General features: G+C 38.6%; 2 protein-coding genes across 2 annotated transcripts in view; one reads left to right on the top strand and one right to left on the bottom strand.

The window, feature by feature from the left end:
- Positions 1-24,229, bottom strand: part of LOC106076242 (uncharacterized) — a 153,789-nt gene that overhangs the window by 32,240 nt on the left and 97,320 nt on the right. The gene's annotated exons all lie outside the window — the stretch shown is intronic.
- Positions 15,015-24,229, top strand: part of LOC106056692 (uncharacterized) — a 33,251-nt gene continuing 24,036 nt past the window's right edge. The window contains exon 1 of the mRNA XM_056025566.1: positions 15,015-15,170. The gene's annotated coding sequence lies outside the window, so the exon portion shown is untranslated. The remainder of the gene's footprint in view (positions 15,171-24,229) is intronic.

Consider the following 24,229-nt stretch of genomic DNA (forward strand, 5'->3'; position numbering starts at 1 on the left):
CCCAACAAGAGCTCATTTTACCTTCCCTATAGGCCTAATGGTCTCCTCTGACGACCGTGTTCACCAGAGCTCCACATCGAGGCTGAATAAAGTTCATTACCGTAAGAACGTCCAAAACATGTAAAAACAGAAAAATTGTTCATGAACTTTCTAGATCCTATCTTATAAAATACAGACGTCACTTCAACATTTAAAAAGAAAAGTACGTCCTACGGGTATCCCCAGGTCAATCTAGTCATGCATGTTAATCTGCCAAGTCATTGGTGCTCCTGGCTGATTCAGTCGAGCAATATTTAGTATTTTTTTTTCTCAGCAGTTTATGCACACTGAGGTCACTGAGGTCACAGCTTCTTTACTAAATGTTGCGTTACCGTGACAACGGAAAACAGAACAACAACAACAAAATGTACGGAAATGAGCTAAATAGATCCACTCACCACCCCCACCCCCACCCCTTTTCCCTGTGTAGTCACGCCTCTGCATTTAGTTATTTGTGTGGGTGCTAGGCAACAGTTTCTATAGCAACGTGTACATGAGAGTTGCGCATACATTTTCTGCACACCAGAGAGTTCATTGACTAACGTACACTCATGTTGACTTATACATGCGTCTACACCGTGACCTTATTAACCTCCCACTACTCGGTCCTGACCCTCCTCCCCCCCCCCCATGCCCAACCACCCCCTCCCCTGACCTCCAAGTTAAGCAGCGGATGGTGCTCTGGTGAGAGAGTCAGGAAAATAGGTGTGTGTGTGTGTGTGTATGTGTAAATGGGACTGTGTGAGTGTGTGTGTGTACAGGGGAGTGTGGGAGTGTGTGTGTACAGGGGAGTGTGTGAGTGTGTGCGTGTGTACAGGGGACTGTGTGAGTGTGTGTGTACAAGGGAGTGTGTCAGTGTGTGTGTGTGTACAGGGGAGTGTGTATTGTTGTACACCTGTAATTCATAAGTGAAAGCGAGCAAGCTAAAACATAGCAAAAATAAAAATAAAAAAACTTGTTAATTTTAGTTTTGCAGTTTGAAAAACAAAAAATTTTTGGCAAAAACAACTAATCAAAAAAACAAAACAAAAAAAGATGGACTCTAAAGGGTCACGTGACGATGGTCTCAAGAAGAAAGAAAGCTGAATAAAATTACATATCTTTTGAATGCAATGCATTGAGTGTGGAGTCTCACTTTTAAACGTGGATAAGATAGTGGAAAGTCTTATTTAGGTTTCACCATTCTAAATACAAATTAAAAACTCCAAATAAAAATGTACGTCATGTAACTATCTCTGCTTTCCAGACAATATGATTCAATTTTTTTTTTTTTTTTGTAATGAGGGGAGGGTTAAGCTTTTTTTTTTCATATTTTGATTAAAACACAAGTGCTGGCAGAGTGCTAAAGTGCTTCACTTCGGAGTCGGGGGGGGGGGGGAAGGGGTCTTGAGTTTGAATCCTGATAATTGATTCGGGATTTTAAAGACCTTTTCACACAAAAAAATTAGTTTATTAACTATTGGTAATTAATTATGTTGTTTAGTATCAAACAAGGGAAAGAAATTGTACTTGAGTTATGTGGGGGTATACGCTGAATTAGCATCCTTTATACTTTGTAGGTCGCCGCGTTAAAGTTATAATCTAGCAATAAATAACTATAAAACCTATTTTCATTAGCTATTCGCTGGCACTGAGTTTGGATTGTTTTTTTGGCTCAAGGACGCTTGAGTCCTCTAGTTCGAATTCAGGTCTTTCAACTTTTTTGTTTTTCTAAATGCATTTAAAGAGCGATCACGGTAACATTCACATAAATACCCCTTCATTTTTCCCCCTCCTTTCTGAACTGGTCCAGACAAGTGATAGGGTCATAGCGTAATGAGAAAGCAAAGAGCATGAAATTGCGCTAAACAAAAACAATTTGTAAAAATATTTCTAATCGCACTGACTTATTATGGTTAGTCTAAATCTATTACAAATTGATCCAAACTAATTGATACAACTACACTTAATATAAGCTTGTTTATATGTGTGTATGTGTGTTTTAGTATATTTTTTTTTCTTGTTCAATTTACTAATGTGTTACTCTAGTTCAATGTCAATATTCTTTACTTATTAATTTCTTTGGAGGCGCGGTGGCTGACTTCCGTACCGGGGGTCCCGGGTTCGAAATCCTGGTGAAGACTGGGATTTTTATTTCGGGATCTTTGGGCGCGCCTCTGAGTCCACCCATGCTCTAATGGGAACCTGACAATAGTTGGGGAAAAGTAAAGGCGGTTGGTCGTTGTGCTGGCCACATGACACTCTCGTTAACCGTAGTCCAAAGAAACAGGTGATCATTACATCATCTGCCCTATAGACCACAAGGTCTCAAAGGGGAACTTTACTTTTTTTTTTTACTATTAATTTCGTTAGCAATCGAGAGCATTTCTAATCTATATCATTAATTGTTGCACTGACTTTAACGTGTATGTGTTCAGTGCATCAGTTTACAATAGATCGTTCTCTTAGTCTGAAAGATCACGTGACAACGAATTGAGGGTGCTGGGGAGTGGGACAAAGGGAGGGAGAGGGGGGGGACACTGACAGGTTTAGGTTCAGGTATGTGTCGATATGACAAATTCCACAGAGGGTCAAGGTCAACGCTTGAGATCTCATTCCGATCTGGGTTTTTTTTTTTCTTTAAATGTTACATAATTACGGGATAGAGACTGAGGCTTTAGTATATCGTATCGTCTTTCATTGTCTAGCCGCGATAGTCACATGACCTAGTAACATGACATACATTACACACACACACACAAATAGCTAGTTCTAAGCTTTACAGCTGGGTCGGCAATCTTTATAACTTGGAGGGCCACAAACTTTTCAAAAACCTCATAGCGCGCCTTATGGCGACCCGCACTAAAGATTCGTACAATATTTCAAGCATCTTACAGTTATTTCTTTCTATTCATTATATAGTAAGTTTAATGCATATAGTTCGTTTATTTCACATAGTTTATTGCACATAGTTGATTGCATATTGTTAGTTTATTGCGTATAGTTCGTTCATTTCACATAGTTTATTGCACATAGTTGATTGCATATTGTTAGTTTATTGCGTATAGTTCGTTTATTTCACATAGTTTATTGCACATAGTTGATTGCATATTGTTAGTTTATTGCGTATAGTTCGTTCATTTCACATAGTTTATTGCACATAGTTGATTGCATATTGTTAGTTTATTGCGTATAGTTCGTTTATTTCACATAGTTTATTGCACATAGTTGATTGCATATTGTTAGTTTATTGCGTATAGTTCGTTCATTTCACATAGTTTATTGCACATAGTTGATTGCATATTGTTAGTTTATTGCGTATAGTTCGTTCATTTCACATAGTTTATTGCACATAGTTGATTGCATGTTGTTAGTTTATTGCGTATAGTTACTTTATTTCACATAGTTTATTGCACATAGTTGGAGGCGCGGTGGCTGAGCGGTAAAGAGCTTGGCTTCTGAACCGGGGGTTCCGGGCTCGAATCCTGGTGAAGACTGGGATTTTTATTTCGGGATCCTTGGGCGCCTCTGAGTCCACCCAGCTCTAATGGGTACCTGACATTAGTTGTGCTGGTCACATGATACCCTCGTTAACCGTGGGCCACAGAAACAGATGACCTTTACATCATCTGCCCTATAGACCCGGGGTCGGCAACCTGCGGCTCGCGAGCCACATGCGGCTCTTTGGACGTGAAGCTGCGGCTCTTTAGTTCCATACGCAAATATTATTTATTTTATCGAAACATTTTTCAGAATAGTTCTGAATCGTTTAACGAAGAATAGGCATCGATTCTATCTCTCAGCTAACCCCCATTACACGCGTCGTAAGTGTCGTCAGTCGTTGGAAGCTCTCAAATGACGCTGTCGTCGGGTTTTTCTATGTAGGTTTTAATTCGCTTTCGACGCAAGACGAAACGGCATCTTCACTACGTGCTTTGGCTGTGACGTATAGTTTGTTGTTTCAAGTAAATGAGTTAGAAGCCAATAATCTATAAGTAATGCTAATCTGGCAAGATTTGCGGTACCAATAGAAATTGCACAGAAAGGCAAACCATTTTCAGATGGTGAGTATGTCAAAGACTGCTTCCTACGTGCGTCTGAAGAACTGTTTCGTGATTTAAAAAAAAAAAAACAGAAACCTTGACAAAAAAAGTCAAAGATATTCCACTATCCGCCAAAACAGTACAAGAATAGCTAAAATATCTTCAAATATAACATATTTGCAGGTGGAAAATATTCAACTTTCTTCTGCCTTATCACTTGCTAGTCTTGTGACATAAAAGTCACGGCATAAATTGCCCATTTTGTCAGGTATATGTCTTCCCAAGATCCAAAAAGAAGATCTTCCAGGATTGCTACTCTCATGACAAACTAGAGGGGAAGATAGAGCGAATGCGGTGCAGAAATGCCTTGAAGACAATAAGATCGAGTTAAATAAAATCGTTTAAACAGCAACTGATGGAGCCAGAAGTATGACAGGAAAAATTAAGGAGCAACAACGATTCTTTGGTGCCAAATAAACCACCGAATTCTTACATTTCACATACACCAAGAAACACTTTGTGCCCTAACATTTATGGCCGGAATAGTTGAGGTTATAAATTGATAATCAAGATTGTTAACATCATATCAAAAGCACTCTACGATCGTCAGTTTAAAGAAATCTTAAACGAGATGGAGACACAGTATTCCGACATCCTTCTTTACAATAAAGTGCGATGGCTTGAAACGTTTTGCTTTGTGCTGGAATCAAATAAATACATTCCTAAATGAATAATAAAGCATTAATCACCCTGAATAAGAGAACGACAAATGGTCGCAAAAATTAAACTTTATGGTGGTTATAACAGCGAAAGTAAATGAGCTGAATCTAAAACTGCAAGGAAAGTAAAACCCAGCCTATGTTTAGGTAGAAGAATTAGTTTATTTTGAAGAAAAATTAATTCTTTTGGCAGAAGATATGCACTTCATTTTAAATGTCTAAAGTAGTATCGCGATAAAAATCAGTGCAACTGTTTACACAAATTACTTCAGCACAGTTATAAAAAAAATCAAAGATGAATTTCTTGACAGATTTGAGCAGTTCAACAAAACTATTCTATCATTCCTAATAAATCCTCTCAAAACAAATCGTAACGAAATCCACATTGAGCCATTTGAAATTGAAACTGAATCCCTAAAAATTCAATGGATCGATTTAAAAAGTAAAGCTTTGTGAAGTTTGAAAAGTTGGAGGTCCAGAAATGTATGCACATTACGCAACAAATGTGACAACTTTCAAAGAAATGTCTCGAGTTGAGGCACTTAGCCTATATTCAATGCATGGAATAGTCTTCCAGAATGCTAGATTGAGGTGAAGTTGGCATTTGAAGTACTTACTATCTTAGGATCGACATATTCGTGCCAGCAAGTGTTATATTCATAGATAAATATTAGTACAGTAAGAAGTCAACTAACAAATGAAAATTTAGAGTCGTGTTTGAAACTAAAAACAGGTTATGAGCCAAATGTATTCAAACTTTCTAAAACCATGCAAAGCCAACCTCCCATTGAAGTTAGTGTAGTAAGTAATTGTTTAACTGCTTTTGTTGTTACCGAAAGAAAAAAAATTATCAAATAAAACCATATATATATTATCTAATTTGGTGTGAAAAACACGTACATATGAATTAATATATTCGTTTTTTTTTTAATTAAAAAATTAATTTTGTGAGTAGGGCCTACTCTTTATTGTTGGCAAGAAAAAAATCTTGTGGCTCTTTAAAATTTGGTAAATTGTAATTTTTGGCTCTTTCAACCGAAAAGGTTGCCGACCCCTGCTATAGACCACAAGGTCTGAAAGGGGAAATTACTTTTTTATTGCACATAGTGTATTTGCATTATATAGCAGTTTGTGACACACATTTAATTTCACAAACAGGTATTTAGGATGTAAGTGTGATTTCTGAGAGTTTATTTTGTTTGTAAAGCTGTAATGTCTGAAGTTTTTCTTTAACATACAGATGGCTCAGAAGACGGACAGAAAACTTAAATAGACCGCCGGTGGGCAACGACTTTGTCTGCACGAGATGCGGAAAAATATTCAGGTCACAACTGGGTCTGCATTGTCATGTGAAACACTGCACTCATTCTTAATCTTCGGAATCGAAGACATTGCCCTTATAAGAACAAATAGTAAAAAGGTACAAAATGTTACTTTTGTAAAAAAAAATAATTAAAAAATGTTTCGAAGAGGGAAACGAAGCAAGAGAGAGAGAGAGAAAGAGAGTGAGAGAGAAAGAGAGTAAATGGGAGAGAAAGAGAGAGAGAGACAGTGAGAGAGAGAGAGAGTGAATGAGAGAGAAAGAGAGAGAAAGAGAGAGAGTGAATGAGAGAGAAAGAGAGAGAGAGAGTGAGTGAATGAGAGAGAAAGAGAGAGAGAGAGAGTGAGAGAGAAAGAGAGCGAGAGTGAATGAGAAAGAGAAAGAGAGAGAGTGAGAGAGAAAAAGAGAGAGAGAGAGAGAGAGAGAGGGAATGAGAGAGAAAGAGAGAGAGTGAGAGAGAGAGAATGAGAGAGAAAGAGAGAGAGAGAGAGTGAGAGAGAGAGAATGAGAGAGAAAGAGAGAGAGAGAGTGAGAGATAGAGTGAATGAGAGAGAAAGAGAGAGAGAGTGAGAGAGAGAGAGTGAATGAGAGAGAGAGATAGAGAGTGAATGATAGAGAAAGAGAGATAGAGTGAGAGAGAGAAAGTGTGTGAGAGAGAGAGAGTGAGTGAGAGAGAGAGAGAGAGTGAGAGAGAGAGGGAGAGAGTGAGAGAGAGAGAGAGAGAGTGAGAGAGAGAGGGAGAGAGTGAGAGAGAGAGAGAGTGAGTGAGTGAGAGAGAGAGAGAGAGAGAGCAAGTAAAACAGAACGAAAAGACTTGTGTTTGTATATTTTCTTATTTCCCGACGGGGAATAACTCCATGACGGGGGAACTCGTACACATAAGTAATGACGGTATGTTTAGGTGTTAGACAACAAGACACGACTGCAGATGTGGAGCACTCCTAGAATCGTTATCTGGTGTTTATACTTTTTTCGACTATAAACACAACAATTCGTCATCTCTACATCTACACCGCCCCCCCCCCTCCACCATTCTACTCTCATCTGGATCGAAATATCCACTTTTACAGGAACACAATAAAAGGAATGTTAAGTCTATCAGATTGGGCGACACCTGAGCTGTCATTACTGAATGTCCAAGCTCCAAAAACAAAACTTCACTTCAGTCCCGGACAGACAACGGCTTTCTCTGCTAAACGTGACCAATTTATAGGTCACAGATAGTTCTGCTAAACAGAGTGAAACATGACACACTTAGTTCATAGTCGTGTTTCCAGTAATATTGATGTTATTATCAATAACAAGCTGAAAGTACAACCACAGTTCATGAAGTCCGAACTCAAAATTTCTAATTCGCCTTAAAAAGGCCAAAAAAAAAATTAAAACATTAGAACATTCATTCCAATTTAATTGTTTGTTTGTAAAATGTTTTACATGTTTCGGATGTTCCTTCAGAGTTGAAGATAGTTTACTTCCTAGTCCAAACCTCCCGCAGGACGACGGGGGATGGGAGCGGGCAGGGTTTGAACCCTCGACCGTCGATAAATCCGAACGACAGTCCAGCGCGCAAACCGCACGACCAGGCAGCCATCCTAATTATATTTATCTACTACTAGACATAATTTACCCGCGGCCCGCGGGTCTTAATTTGCGTATCGCTTTCGATACAGTCACTGAGAGTGCTTTGTAAACAATTAAACGAAATAATAATTTATAAGTAAAGCGAATGCGTGAAGTTAAAAATAGTATGAATGGAGCTATCAAAATAGCTAATGGACTTAAATCCATTTATTCAAATAAATTATTTGCTTGTAGGACTACATATATTAGATTAAAATATGAAATGAATACACTTAATTGTGTATGTTCATGTGATAAAGAATAAAGTAGATCTTGAGTTAGACATAGATCTAGATCTAGACTAATCTAGAGTTAAATATTGGCTTGGAGATGGGCAAGACGCGGAAACAGTTGGAGTGACTCGCCCAGAACCGAGACGCCTCGAGGAAGCTGATTGGAGACCTATGTTCCAGACCGGGCCACGGGTTGAGATGAGAGACGCATTACACGCTCTCGCGAGAACCACCGAAACATGATAAACGCCTACAAAAAAAGAGAAAGCAGTGTCAGTGGATACAAGAGTGTTAGTCAGGCGAAGATAAGTCGGAGAAGTTCATGTTTCTTCCGCAGTGATAAAAAGAGCTCGGAAACAAGGGAAGTTATTTTTTAATAAGAGCTACATGAAACAAAGACAAATACAAAATCAGGAGAATAGAAATTAATGAAAGCAAGAAGAAATAAAATAAAAGCATGAAAATAATATTAAAAAATAATAATTAAAGTATACATTAAAAAAAATATATTTCCATTTTTTTTATTATGGCTTTTATATAGCGCTACTTTCATGCTTATAGCATGCTCAGAATGCTATTAGTCTAATCTCATTTGTGGACCAGTGGAGTAGGTGTAGGGGGGGGGGTATCTAGGAGTTGGTTTTCCGTGCTGCCTTTAGGCGGTCAGTAAACACAAGTCGTCTGCCCAAGTCGGTGTCGAACTTCTATGGGGCCAAGCCAAGCCAAGTCAATCTAATATAGATTACATCTACACTCTAGATCTCGAAGTAGATGTATATGAGATCTAAAAGTCTATTGTTAGAAATTGATGTCCATATGATAAACATACCAATAAATAATCACATAATCAAATTTTTTTTATTACATCTGCTCAGTAAACACAACTCTGCACGAGTCGGGTGTCGAACCTCGATCCCCCTTCTAGGTAGCCAAGCCGAGTTCTCGACCACGCTTCCCACCATTATTAAACCTCAGATGTAATAAAATAATTTCGAAAAAAAAAAATAATTAAAAAAAAATATTTATGCATGGAACTAGTGACACTGTCAGCTGCTTAAATGCCTTGAAGTTGAACGTCCGCATTTTCTGAAGGGCCAGCCGGGAAGGTATTCTTAAGCGATTTTTTATTGGTATGTTTATTATATAGACATCTAGGTCTACAGTAGACTTAAATATCTTTAGATCTTATATACATCTAATTCGAGATCTAGAATGTAGATGTAATCTATATTAGATTGACGTCAAAATATAAGCAACACTTATAAACTTGAATAAAAGTGAAGCAACTTTAAATTTGCTGTTATTGCATAATTACGGTAATACGGCTGACTGCGTCATGTTGGTTCTAGAGCTAAATACATTTGTAAGTCTATCCCCAAATTTACATCTATTTTTTTTTTTCCTTTTAAATAATAATAATTTTATTTATAAAGCGCTGTTAAGAAATGAAATGTAGGCTCAAGGCTCAAGGTTAAAAAAAAAATTAAATTATAACGGTCAAACTAGAGTTTGAGGATGGCTGCCTGGTCGTGCGGTTTGCGCGCTGGACTGTCGTTCGGATTTATCGACGGTCGAGGGTTCAAACCCTGCCCGCTCCCATCTCCCGTCGTCCTGCGGGAGGTTTGGACTAGGTAGTAAACTATCTTGAACTCTGAAGGAACATCCGAAACATGTAAACATTTTACAAACAAACATTTTTCCCAATGTGGCCAACGAGCTAGTAAAAAATTATTTTTCAGCGATATCTAACCGTCAGAGCAGTATTCAAGATCAGCGTCCATTCTCCATGAAGGAGTGACTTGAAATGAGGTAATGTAAAAACAGAAATGTCAAACCAACATAGACTAGAAATTGAAAGGTGCAACAAAGACAATATTATCTAAAGATAAACATACTGTGATATAGTGGAAAGGGGGTGGGGGCATTTTTAATTAGCAAAAGTACCGCTTAAATAAAGACTCTGAACAGAGACTTTTCAAACTGTTATGTGAACTTTGACCTTTTCCAGGGTCAGCGACATTGATATAGCGTGAGAAGGTCTAACGATTTCAGTCACCGACACTTAGTGGCAGAGACAAGTTGTGTTTGTGTCAGTCTATGATGTCCTGCACTGTGTGAACATCCAGTCGGCCTTCTGTGTATGCAAAATATAATCCAGAAGGGAATTAAAGCTTCAATCAAAAATCATTTGGGGCAACTACGTGTCAGTTGTCCACACTTATGTCACTTTTGTATCAAACCAAAAAATTTTCGCGGATCAACACGGATAGCCTTTTAAATCTTGTTTTTTAAAAGGTTTTATGTTTGTGAATACACTTTCTTTTAAAATAAATTTACGTGTTCAGATTTCTACACGCTGCTATTAAAACTAGGAAACAGATTAGACATTTGTATACATTATATTGCCTTGAAAATACCAAAGGATTACATAATAGGATGGCTGCATGGTCGTGCGGTTTTCGCGCTGTACTGTCGTTCGGATTTATCGACGGTCGAGGGTTCAAACCCTGTCCGCTCCCATCCCCCGTCGTCCTGCGGGAGGTTTGGACTAGGAAGTAAACTATCTTCAACTTTGAAGGAACATCCGAATTATGTAAAACAAACAAAACAAACATTGTTAGATTTTTTAAAATGAATGTTTTAAACTTGAATTCATATGTCAGAACGCATATTCAAGACAGGAAAAAAAAATATACGAAGTGTATTTTATCAATTAGTTCCGATCACTCGCGAAATTAAATTTTTAATAGATCTATTTCTAGACCAACAGCAATAAATATGGCTACCTGGTCGTGCGGTTTTCGCGCTGTATTGTCGTTCGGATTTATCGACGGTCGAGGGTTCAAACATTAAAAATTAAATATTACGCAATATGCAGGGGCCCCCAAAAAGTTGAAGCCCCTCAACCCGGGCCCCCAAACGATGGGAAATTCCTAGCTACGCTCCTGGATCTGACCCTGATCTCTTCGCCCCTTCCTAGTATCATTTGGTAAGATTCTTCTTCTGCATCTTATTATCCTGTCGGGGGGCTCAGAAAACTAGCCCCATATTTCAGACGAAATGCGCAGTGGTTTCCAGATCAGACAGTTCTCCATACAATGTTACTCGCTAGGAGGAATTCACTATTGCAGTATTGCTTTTTTTTTATAGCGGCCTCTGCATGTGGAAATGCTGATAATAGCTGTGTGTACTCCGACTGTTTATACTTCCCCATTATATATTAGCTCTAGAATTATATCGGGCCAATAACAAAATGGGACTATTTAGCTGCAGGGGTGGGGATGGAGGCAGCATTGGGCTCTCTATGGGAAAATAATATAGGGAAGAGCGTTTGGCTGTGTAAAGAAGGGAGGGGGGTGGCGTACGGTTTGATCACTCAGTTTTGCTTAAAATGGCGCCTCGGGGTAAAAGGGGCGAAAGTTATCATCACTGGTCTCCTTGCTTTCAATTGCCATGTTTGCCCCCGGGGCGCTCCTGCGCTAAGCGGTTATGCTATCATAAACCTCTCCACTTGACGGCCGCGACATACCGATACACTTAAAGGCTTAAGGCGCCTTACACACTGGGGGGTGATAACCGCTGTTTGTCACCGGTATACTAGCCAGGGTCGGCTGGGGTTTTGCGGACTTGGCTGAGTTGTCAAATACCTTCAGATGAAATAACAACCATTTTAACTGACAAAGCATTGCAACTAGGGAATGTATCGATCGTTGCTTTGATCCCACAGATACTTTAAAACTTTAACTCTTTCCCTACTAACTGACGATACCTACGTTAATTTGACCCCACTAAATTAAATTAATTTTTGGTTTTATAAACTTTAGTTTGTGTTAAATAAAAAGAGCACTCATTCGTCTATAATTATATACATTATTTAACATTTCTTGATTACATACAATGAAGTTATTGAAGTTAAATTGTATCATGGGAGTGAAACACAGATGAGAAAAATGAATAATTCCATCGGAACGTGGAAAATAATTACGGAGAGAAAGAGTTAAAACACAGCTCTTCATAGAAATGTCGCGTTAGGCATACGGACTACATAACCAGACCATCGAAGTTGTGACCTCTCTGCTGTAGCATGGATACCGCACATTTGTGATGAGTCTTCATTTCTGTCCTTCTATGAGGTCATATTAATTCACTTGATGAATGTTTCTCAGCGAAGATGGAAAGATTTCAAGAAAATATTTAGTCTAGGACTCTGAAGCATGCAAAAGTGATGTAAGGATGACAGCACTGTAAACTTTCAGTTTTGTTAGAGCCATGAAGCAATTCTACTAACCAGCTCCAGACTTGATTTTACTACAACAAAACTTGGCTCTAGTCAGCTCAGGAGCGGTTCATGGTTCAACATGGCAGTGTTTGTGATTATTGAAGGTGTCTTAGCAAGGGATCTGTGGAACTTGGTTCAAGAATATGTATATTACCTTTCACCTCAACTAAAACCTCGATACTGCTTATATTAGTACAATTACATAAACACTTTTTATTAATCCAGGCTTACATAATGATTCGTCTTCTTAGTCATCTAAAATTTGTAAGTGTTGCTGATGTAACCACAAGGAATGAAGGGTAAATGGTTTTAGTTGTGTAGGTTGAATAGAATTTGATGACATCACGAGATTGTATTTCGAAGTTCAGTAAATTAGTTTGGATCAATGTTGAATACAGAGAAGAGATTAGCAAAAGACATGCGATAGAAAAGATGCGTATTTTTAGTGAGTAGTATCTTGTTTAAATAGTAATTTCTTTTTGTGTTTTACATATATTTACTTTTAAGTTGAAGTTGTGTATACTTCCAAATAAAAGTTTTATTTAAGTTTGTTTTAAAAGAAGTCTGTTCGAATAACTTTCCATTAAGATTTTAATACGGCTACATCGGTTTATAACTTTATATAGTCATGGGCCCTTTGCGCCATGGTTGCTACGCCAATGGTTATTGAATAGGTGGGGGGGGGGGGGGGGTTCAACCACCGACTAGATTGTGTGTGTGTGGTAGACGAGTGGGTGGTGAACTAGATCTACTAATCGTCACTGTGTTGGCTCCGTTAACTTCCAGCAATCCGCCACCTCACAGCCAGACAGCGCCCCCCCCCCCACACAAAACCATCATCCAAATATCTTAAGGCCCGATCTCTTCGTTCACGGAGTTTCCCCCCAAGAGCAAACACATTTGTCGTACGACGCCACGGGGGCTCTCACCCTTGTGCATCCCACGACGGCACAGTAGCAACTGTAAACGGAGGTAGAGGGACTGCTCCCAGGGCGCCATGTCGCTGCGCGGTTATGGAACCTCGCTGACACATAACGCTCGTCCCCCCCCCTCTTGCTCCATTTTTTTCTCCCCCAAAGTCTTCCTCGCAGCTGTTCTTCACTCCCACCGCCCCCCCCCACTCACATTCTCGCTACCCTTCACCATACGCCACACTCGTAGACTAGTAACGGGTTTATTAGTCCCAACACTGGGTACCGAAATGTTATGAGACTCAAGTTGTTGAGCCTCTGTCAAGGCGGTGAGGCAGCACTTTGCCAAGTAGATGTAAGAACAATCTGGTGAGGCATCATCTTTCCCGCACCTCAATCTCAATAACAGAATACTGCTTTAGCCAAATTTTGCCAAGTAATGTTACCTACACCAATATTCTCTATATTTAAAAAAAATAAATAAAGTTACCCTTTCAGACCTTGCGATCTATAGGGCAGAAGATGTTAAGGTCATTAGCTTCTGTGGCCCACGGTTAACGAGGTTGTCATGTGGCCAGCACAACGACCAACCCCCTTTACTTTTCCCTAAATAATGTCAGGTACCCATTAGAGCTGTGTGGACTCAGAGGCACCCAAAAATTCCGAAATTAAAAATTCCAGCCTTCACCAAGATTTGAACCCAGGACACTCGGCTCTGAAGCCAAGCGCTTTACTGCTCGGCCACCGCGCATCCATCTTCTATATTAACTTAGTGATTTTTAAGATTCTAGTTTCATTCTAAAGACATTTTTACGCAATAAAGCACAATAAAAAACAGTAACATAAAGAAATGTGTCATTAACCTTTACAATGGATAGTTCCAACCAAATAACAAGCAAAATATTTTTTTAAAAATCCTTTAAAATAACAAAGCTTGTCTAAAGGGGAAGTACTCTGCACTTAAAACTATATCTACCAATAATGTATGAGTTATTTCCTGTATTCGATATCAAACAAAATAATTAATTACCGATAATTAATTGACTACTTGAGTTATTTTTGTTTATTGGTTCATGTTTTATTAGGTACAATAAATAATTGTTTAAGGTATCAACCTGACCGGAGAATGCGTGAGGGAGAAATAGCGTTAACAGTTATTTTAGGGGACTAAACCCTACTTATTTAGCCATATATGTGAATGCTGAAGGATTAATCTCCCTTGTTGGTAAAAAAACAAAATAATATTAATTAATAGTAACTAATTGACTAATTGATTAATGTTTTGTATTGATTCAAGTCTTGTCTAAGCCAATGAAGAATTGTGCAAAGTTTCAATATGATTGAGAGCGTGGGAGAAATAAAGTGTACACACTTTTTTTAAACCAGACAGACAGACAGACGGACATTTGCTTTGAGTTAGATCATATAAGCGTTGTTAAATGAAAATAATAAATTAAACAACTATGATCCTTATATAGGTTTCATTAATTTAATTGATTTGGTTCAAAAAATATATTTTATGAAGCACAGTATATAATCTCATTACCATTTTAAATGTGGAGTTTCTCAAATGCGCACTAATAGATGATCTTGCCATTTTAAAAAAAAAAATTGCTTCGCCACCCCCCCCCCCCCCCCCATTTTTAAAAAAAAGTGACATCATAATCCCAATTATTAGCGCAATTATTGTTTTGTCAAATTATTTTGGCCTAGACTACGAGCGTGAACGACACACCGGCCAACCGTTGCCTCACCAAACTTCAGGGACTTTACCCTACATTCCCAGGTACCGGTTTGTTGTTTCGTCCCCCCTCGTGTATTGTGTGAGCCCTCGCTGTCAATGTCTGGCTTGTGACTCGTCGGCCTGTGGGACCTCAAGTGAGGGCCAAGTCTCGCCTACGTTGGTTTTTTTTTTTTTTTAAACTAAACAGAAAAAAATTAAACTGCCATTCAGTCGGATCAGATTGTATTTTTATCTCTTGTCGTCAGGACTATCGTTTACTTCTGTCCGTATTGGACCTGACTTGTAAGTAGATTGTGTCAAATTTTTGTTTAGCGATTGTAGACTTCAGAAGTAAAAAGGGGACTAGGCTGTGGGGCACTGCTGCTAGAATAATAATAATAATAATTTTTATTTATAAAACGCTGTTGACAAACAAAAATGTAGGCTCAAGGCGCTGTAATAACATTACAAACACTACAGTGCTATATTACGCGACTGTTAATCTAAAAAAGCTTTAAACAAATAGGTCTTAATGTTCGTCTTAAAAGTGGTGTAGCATGTTGTCTGTCTGAGATCAATGGGGAGTGAGACACTATGATTTTTTTTGCTCTGGGGAAGGGGGACTGGATTAGGATTAACCTGCTTGGTGTTTTAGTTAATTAATAAGTCTCGCAGTAACAATTTCCACAATTATTTAAGATAGACTGATTTTTTTCTTAATTTGCGATCTAGTCTATGGAAATGAATGATTTCATCTTGATTCGATGTCCGACGGTTAACGATGGTGTCATGTGGACAGCACAGTGACCAACTGGGTTTTTTCCCCCCAACATACTCCAGGTACCCATTCAAGTTAAGTGGACTCAGGGGTACGTTTTCATCGAGGTTCGAACGCTAAACTATTTGGTTTGGAAAGTAAGCGCTTAGAATCTAGATCTAGGTCTAATTACAACAAAGAGAATTTTTTCTATCTCCTAATTGTCATGTTATATCTAGAAGTATCTAGATCTAGATTATGTGCTTAGTTTGTAGTCTCATAATTAAATTTGCGCTCGTCTAATTTCCTGTTTCTGTCCTTTCACTTACATAGATTTGAACCCAAGATCCCAGGTTCGGAATCTAAGCGCATTATACCACTCAGCCACAGCGCCGCCTTAAAGTAAAGCTCCCCTTTCAGACCTTGCGATCTATAGGGCAGATGATGTTAAGGTCACCAGTTGGCCAACGGTTAACGAGCGGGATGTCGTGTGGACAGCACTTGCTTCACAACGACCATTCCGCAAATTCAAAATCCCAGTCCTCACCGGGATTCGAACCTAGGACTCCGGGTTCGGAAGCCAAGAGTTTAACCACTCAGCCACCGCGCTCCCATTCGAACCGAATTTTCTCGGTATAGTTAATTAACAAGTGTGTGTTAAAAATTGATGTCCTTTCATAAATGACACATGTATTAATCTTCAGTACTTGAAACGTAAAGCACGCACTGGGCCGGATCTAAATGTAAACAACACAAACTATACCTTGGGGCCCCAAAGAAATATTTAGTACTGAATATCTAGTAAAGCACGCATTTTGCGGGATCTAAATATAAGCAACACAAACTATACCTTAGGGCCCCATAGAAACATTTAGTACTGACTTATAATATCTAGTAAAGCACGCACTGGGCCGAATCTAAATATAAATAACACAAACTATACCTTGGGGCCCCAAAGAAATATTTAGTACTGACTTATAATATCTAGTCTCACGTTCGTCCCGTATCTTAAATATCTTTGGGAATTTTCAAGTCTAAACACAGCACTGCACACACTTTCACACACATTGCCTTTCTGACACATGTGACAACTGCCACTTTAAGCTGCTTGCCAGTTAAATGTGTAGTCAATGCGGATCTGATTTACTTAGCCTGGCATGTCTACTGCCAAGTGACTAAAGGCATGACTTCACTACATGACACGTCATAAACACGAGGTTGAGTCACTTGATTCTTCAACTATATGACCTCTTCAACTCTGTGAAATCTGAATTTATACACGACACTAAATTTTTCTAGATTATTATTACTATTTTATTAATTTTAAATTTCATAGAAAAAAATTCAATCAAAGCTCAGTTACATAATCAATTTTTAAAGATTAGTTTTAACGCTAAAGTTACAACATATTAAAAAAAAACAACAACATTTTTATAACGATGTTTTTCAAGCATTAATTGTTCGCTGATAAAGTTTCTAACCCCAATATCTGATTTAGTTTTAGCAGATCATTGACCACACAGAATTATGAATTTCTTTTTGAGATGTCTTAAGTTTTCACGGCTGATGTTGGAAAACTGAGCACGCAATTTTTTTGAAAGTCCAGCTGTATACGAGTGTTGCTAGCCTTGACCTACAGTAATACAAGAAGAAGAAGAACACGCCAGAACTACTCGATTCGAAATAGTTGACATCTTAGAACTCCGCTGATATGGAATAGACATAATTCAGGGGAGAAACGTCGGACGAACTGATTACACGCAGACTTTATTACTGTTACATACTTACTATGCTTTTATGCGATACGTGACAACAGAGAATGAAAACTAGAATTACATAGTAATAGAAGCTGTTTTTTAACTTTATATCACAAACTCAACAGCTACATCTATATAAATATTAACGCAGTCGACGGCCTGTTGTTTTCGCCCAGAGTCAGTAGACACCACGCCCCCCTTCAGTTTCAAAAATTCTTCTTTTTTTTTCATTTTTTTTTTCACACGTGGAGTGTTAATACTACAAGCCAGGGCCCTGACTTCTGTCACTGTTCATAACATGTTATATCACGTGACAGGTCGTCCAACTCTCTGCTCCCCCCTTCTCTGTCCCATCACACCAACTGACAGGTACAACAAACACATAACGCTTGGAAAGTCTGGTCTCTTTCAACAAGACTATCAGTGGTAGACATTACCAGTTGATCTCAGCTAGGTGGTAACATTACCAGTTGATCTAAACCAGTTGATATGAGCTAGATGGTAACATTACCAGTTGATATGAGCTAGATGGTAACATTAACAGTTGATCTCAACTAAATGGTAACATTACCAGTTGATCTCAACTAGATGCTAACATTACCAGTCGATCTCAACTAGATGGTAACATTACCAGTTGATCTCAACTAGATGGTAGTTGATCTGAATTGGTGGGAAGCGTGGTCGAGAGGCTAAGTGCGCTTGAACTTGGCTTGTCTTGGCTACCTAGAAGGGGGCTCGAGGTTCGACGTTTACTGAGCGCCTAAAGGCAGCACGGAAAACCGACTCCTAGATACCCCCTACCCCCCCCCCCCCCACACTGATCCACAAATGAGATTGGAGCAACGCGCTCTGAGCATGCTATAAGCATGAAAGTAGCGCCATATAACAGCTATAATAATAATAATAACATTACCAGTTGATTTCAACTAGATGATAACATTACCAGTCGATCTCAACTAGGTGGTAACATTACCAGTTGATCTCAAGTAGGTGGTAACATTACCAGTTGATCTGTACCATATGGTAACATTTTCAGTTGATATGAACTAGATTCTTGTTCTTAGTTGAAAACTATTGCAAAGACAGTTTGTGTCGAAACACACTCAAAATCGGCCCAGTGGTTTATTCAGGGAGATAAAAAAAAAAAAAAGGCAGTTCACTATAACTACAGCATGAATACCAGACGTGTGTTATCGATTGTGCTGCCGATTTGATTGTAATGCAAACTAGCGACATGATACCAAAACAATACAGAGATTTATTAAAGTTACATTGGTAATATTCACATGTATTAAATAAACCGATTACATAGGCCCAACCTGTGACCGCAGCTGTGTACCAAGGATTGGCCTCTTTAGTCACACAAGAAGTTGCAAAGGGAAACGGATGTCTCACGAGAAGTAAAATGCCTGGTCTGACGAGGTTCAAATTGCTGGTTTGACGAGGTTCAAATTGCTGGTTTGACGAGGTTCAAATTGCTGGTTTGACGAGGTTCAAATTGCTGGTTTGACAATGAGCCGGTAAAATAGGAAACACTGTGGCCAATAGTTCATTCAATATTTCCAAACTCCAACGCCGGAGAATGCTTGAATTTCTTAATATTATTGAGTCTTTGTCACTGCTCTGACGGGGGCGTAGCTATGAATTTTCCATCGTTTGGGGGCCCCGCGGGGCTTGACCTCTTCGGGGCCCCCTGCATTTCGTGTAATATTTAATATTTAATATAAAAAACACTCATTTGGGGGCCCCTCCTCACCCCACCCCAGCTACGCCACTGCTGCTATGGTATTGGTTGGTCATTGTGTTGTCAACGTTTCACCCTCTTTCATGGCCACAGAAGTCAGTCAACCTAGAATATGACTTAACCTAGACTATGACTTAGTATGTGACTTCATTTCTTTTACTTCATTTTACAAAGATCCTAAATTCCAACATTAATAATGCTTGACGTCGAGTGCGAAGATTAATGAGGAATGCGGAATTTCCCGTGGCTACGTAGCCCCAGGTGCGAACTACATATTTTGCCACCTTCCAGACATAACCATTGTCCGCCGGTGGTCGGACACCTACTCGCTACACATCAACTCCTATGTAGACACTCTTTGCTAGGCAACTAACAGCAACTTTAGTAATAAACTAAAAGCTTCTCTATATTATTGGTCTACATCTTCTTTAACACATTCCGTCATTCAAATATCAATTATAAGACTCTCTAATAAATAATGCTATTAACAAACCTAATTAGTCTAGCCAGTCAGTGTGTAATAAATGGTACCAACTGCGGGTTACTAAGATCCGAAATTATACATACATTATACACATATGTCTGTCATCAGTACTGTTAGAATGGTATCAATATCTTGCCTCCGCTCACTGCAATATACTGTGGCAATTCAGAATTAACGCTGAACATATATACCTTTTTAAAATACAGAATAAAAGTATTAAGTTGTAGAGAAAATTTGATTTTTGGTAGTGAGAAAGTAGCGTCTATGTAAAAAAAAAAAAAGTGGTAATATATAGACGATCTTTCAAAAGATTATCATTAATAATATTATGGAGCTGGTTAATTTCAACGGACGCCCCCCCCCCCTAAGGGGGGGGGGGTGAATCTTCAATGCGTTTCAAAAGGTTTATATCTTCTAGTCCAAGGTTCGAATCTGTCTCCCCCCCCCCACCCACCCTCGACAGGAAATCCTGAGCGGTGGAAGTCATCGATATTCCTTACCTGCAAACTTTAAAAAAAAAAAAAAAATCAACACCTGAGGCTGGTGAGGGAGGTCCGTAAGAAGAGGGAGAAGGCGGGGGAGACCTCTGCAGAAAATGTCACAGGTTTCATTTGAGCGAGGGGGGAAAGGGCGGCGCCGGGGGTGGCGGAGGTTTTATTTAGTCTTTAACGAAGAGTCTTTTCTTTTCTGTTTCTTTTTTTTGACTAAAGTTAATCTGAACTGCGTGTCGATTGGTTGCCTTGGGGTGCGAGCCATTGGGACCAAATGAACCGAATGACATTTACTGATAACATCGCAGACGTGTTGTCTTACTAGCGGGTATATATTGCATGCGATTACAAGACATGAGCAATTACTTGTTGCCAAATTTTAAAAAGGGATTGGAACTAGGGCCTGGGATTGGCTTCTTCAAAGGCAGGGTTAGTGCAGTATCCAAAATTTATGACAGCGTGACAGCATATTTAGGTCACAGGTGGGTCTGCGTGTCCTCTTGAAATATGGCACACTTTATTTGTCTTCTAACTCGAGCTATTCACGTATGCTTTACTTAAAAGTGTTTTCTTTCTGCGAAAGTCTATTTTTAACACTTCGGAATAACAAGGGAGATAATTCCATGAAAATAGTAATTTTTGCATGAAGCAATAATAATAACCCAGTTAATTAATTAATTAGTCGTAATTAATTAATTTTGTTTGATATAAAAAGGGGGAAAAATAATAGTATTGAGATATATTGATGTAAAAGTGTAGTTCTTACCCTTTTTAAAGCTTTTTTTAAAGACCTTTTTTTAAAAAATATTTTTCTATTTTGCTTGTTGTTTGTTTTATAACTTTCGACTGAGCACTCCTAAGGGACGTTACTTCTCTTTGTAATGATTTCAAGGGAAACTACTCATACATGTACAGGTCAGCGTTAAACCAGAAGCAGAAAGCCTGGGTTGTCTCTGAACATTTAATGCCCCAAAGTTCACAATGCAGAACAGTGATTCCCAAAGTGGTCTATATAGACCCCCACCATCCACGGCTCTACGATGACTTTCGAGGGGGTCTATGAAAGTTAGAAAGGAATTGGAGGTCTTTAATATGTACATTGGGGGTCTACAATAGTGGATCTCGTTTAAGCAGGTCGCGACTTTAATATTGATTTCCCATTAAATGAATAATTCTATATAGACGTATATGATTGGAAACTTGGATAGTCCATTAAATTTCACAACTGTCTTTCGAATGTTAATTGTTTTTGCGACAACCATGTCAAATTGCTTTTGTCAAGAGTGACTAATATTGAACTTGGCCGAGTCACGTAGGTCTAGACACCGCAGTGCTGCTTTGACGTTCGACTTCAGAGTTTGTCAACAAAGCAATTGTCTATGTGCGTTTTACGCAACAAAGTTTATGTAACGATGCTAGGAAACCATCATTTTGAGACGGTGCCACCCTGATGAGATAAAGATTTTAAACACTGGACGCTAAAGTTCAGAATTGCAACATCAACTAGCAGGGGGGTCTACCGAATAGTGGGTCATATGGAAAGGGGTCTACGAGACAAAAAAAGTTTAGGAACCCCTGATTTAGATGAACAAACTGAAGTCCGATCACTGCGTGTTCACACTTAGGCGTCCTTGCGAGAGTAGAAAATGCTGCCCCATTTGTCAACTCCCCCATGAAGACGACTTCTCTTCCACGGCCCCCAGACAAATGTCATTAATTGTAGCAGAAAACATCTACACGTCTGCAAAGGGGAGGGGAATAAAAGTCGTCTGGGTGACATTCCACGCATGACTGAGCAAGTCTACTGTAACCTGCGGAATTTATTGTGTGTGTGTGTGTTTTTGTGTCTGTCCTGAGCTATTTAACATCTTATTAATGCACAGACTTGGCCTGGTTTGGGTAGATGATGGTGTTTTTAAAAATATGCTCCCTTTCTCGTTGAAACAAGGCGACTTATTGATAAATGTAAAATAAAATAATGCTCAACATTAGTTAAAAAAAAAGAAGCTTTTCTGGGGGAAAGAACTCCACATATACAGCCATATATATCTCAATACTGTAAGATATATTTTCCTTTTCAATATCAAACAAAATTAATTGATTACGACTATTTAATTAACTAATTGGTTAATTTTTTGAATGATTCATGTTTTGTTAGGGACAATGAATAATGGACCTCATTCACCAATCGTAAACAAACACAATTTAGTCACGTGGTCTTATTGATAAAACAATGAAAAAAACTGTCATGTGACAACCATCATGAATTAAACATGAGATCGTAAATTATATAGAAGAGATAGAGCACCACGTGGCTAAATGTTGTTTGTTTACGATTGGTGAATGAGGTCTATTGTACAAAGTCTCAACTTGATCCGAGAATGGGAAGTGGGAGAAATGACGTGTTCGAGATTTGTACCAGACAGACAGACAGACAGAGTTGACATAATCTTTTTAAAAAGGAATTTCAACCCTTTCAAACCTTGCGATCTATGGGACAATTATTCATAGCTCATGTTTTTATCACCGACGCTTGAGGAGGGTGTCATGTGGCCAGCACAACGACCATCCACATTGTTACCCCAAATTGAGTCAGTGGATCATTAAAGTTGGCTGGACTCGGGGGTGCCTTAAAAATACCATTCAGAAGCACGGGGATTCGAACTTGAGATCCCTCGGTTCGGAAGCCTAGCGCGCGCTCACTCAGCCACCAGCCGCCCACAATAAGGTAGTTTAACAATTAATAAATAAACATTTTTTTTTAGTCGCCAAAAAAATATTCCAATTTCAAAGAATACAGAACAGTCAAAATAAAACACTCTCATCTTGTACACTTTTAAAACATCAATCAATTCTTATAGACCAGCGGTTCTCAACCTTTGAAGCTCGGCGACCCCTTTTTACAATCCCACACTCTGCCGCGACCCCCCCCCCCCCCCGCTCAGACACACAGCAATAGAAAAATATACAAAACTATTCATTTTTTCCGATGGTCTCTGGCGACCGCTGGCAAAATCGTCAATCGACCCCCAAGTGGGTCGCCACCCACAGGTTGAGAACCACTGTGATAGACTAAAGAAACCTATTTTTTAAACACATCAGCTCAACTTTAAAATAAATACAGATACTTTAATCAATAATCGTTACAGAAATGATATCTAGTACCAACAGACTAGTATATCTAATCCAAATTTGAAGGATAATGAACAATATAAATACAAGTGACTAAAATTTGCAAAACATATAATGTAATTATACTTGATTTATAACAGGTGAAAATTATTCTTCTTTTGAGCTACTAAACCGCCTGGTCGTGCGGTTTGCGCGCTGGACTGTCGTTCGGATTTATCGACGGTCGAGGGTTCAAACCCTGCCCGCTCCCATCCCCCGTCATCCTGCGGGAGGTTTGGACTAGGAAGTAAACTATCTTCAACTCTGAAGGAACATCCGAAACATGTAAAACAAACAAAACTATTTATAAAGGCTAGCGTGTGAACGAAATGTTTACCTATTATTATTAGTAAGAAACTATTACTTTCACTATGTATGAATTGTCAGACAGTAAAGACTATAGAGTCACTATAGACGCATTGAACTTCATAAAATTAGTAGATTACGTCCCATGAAAACATTTATTTCAAAAAAAAAAATATTTATTGATAGTAACGAAATAAGATAAGATAAGATAATTTTATTGATCCTGTTGATGTGTGTTTTATATAGGTTGCACCACTCGGTGTTTGGGAGTAACATCCCTTGTAACTGTTTGTTGTCAACCAAGATGGCGTTAGATTAAACAGCTGATTTCATGTCTTATATAAGTTATATCCAGAGTCTTGTTATTATTCGTTCATAATAATCAACAGATAGAATCAAATGGAAATTCAGTTTGACTTCAATTGACAACCTCAGCGTAACTACTTTACAAAAACAATATGGATGAAAAATTCGAACAACATTCACACACGAAACACATACACACTCACAACCAGCGCTTCATGAATTAGACTTCTATGTACTTCTCGATGACGACAGATGATCTTGTAACACTCTGACCGATAGTGGGATAAAGGAGTTTTTAAATCTTTCAGTTTTAAATTATGACTAAAGTCTACTATATTTATTTCAT

The sequence above is a fragment of the Biomphalaria glabrata genome, chromosome 4, assembly GCF_947242115.1.
Source record: "Biomphalaria glabrata chromosome 4, xgBioGlab47.1, whole genome shotgun sequence".
Lineage (NCBI taxonomy): Eukaryota > Metazoa > Mollusca > Gastropoda > Planorbidae > Biomphalaria > Biomphalaria glabrata.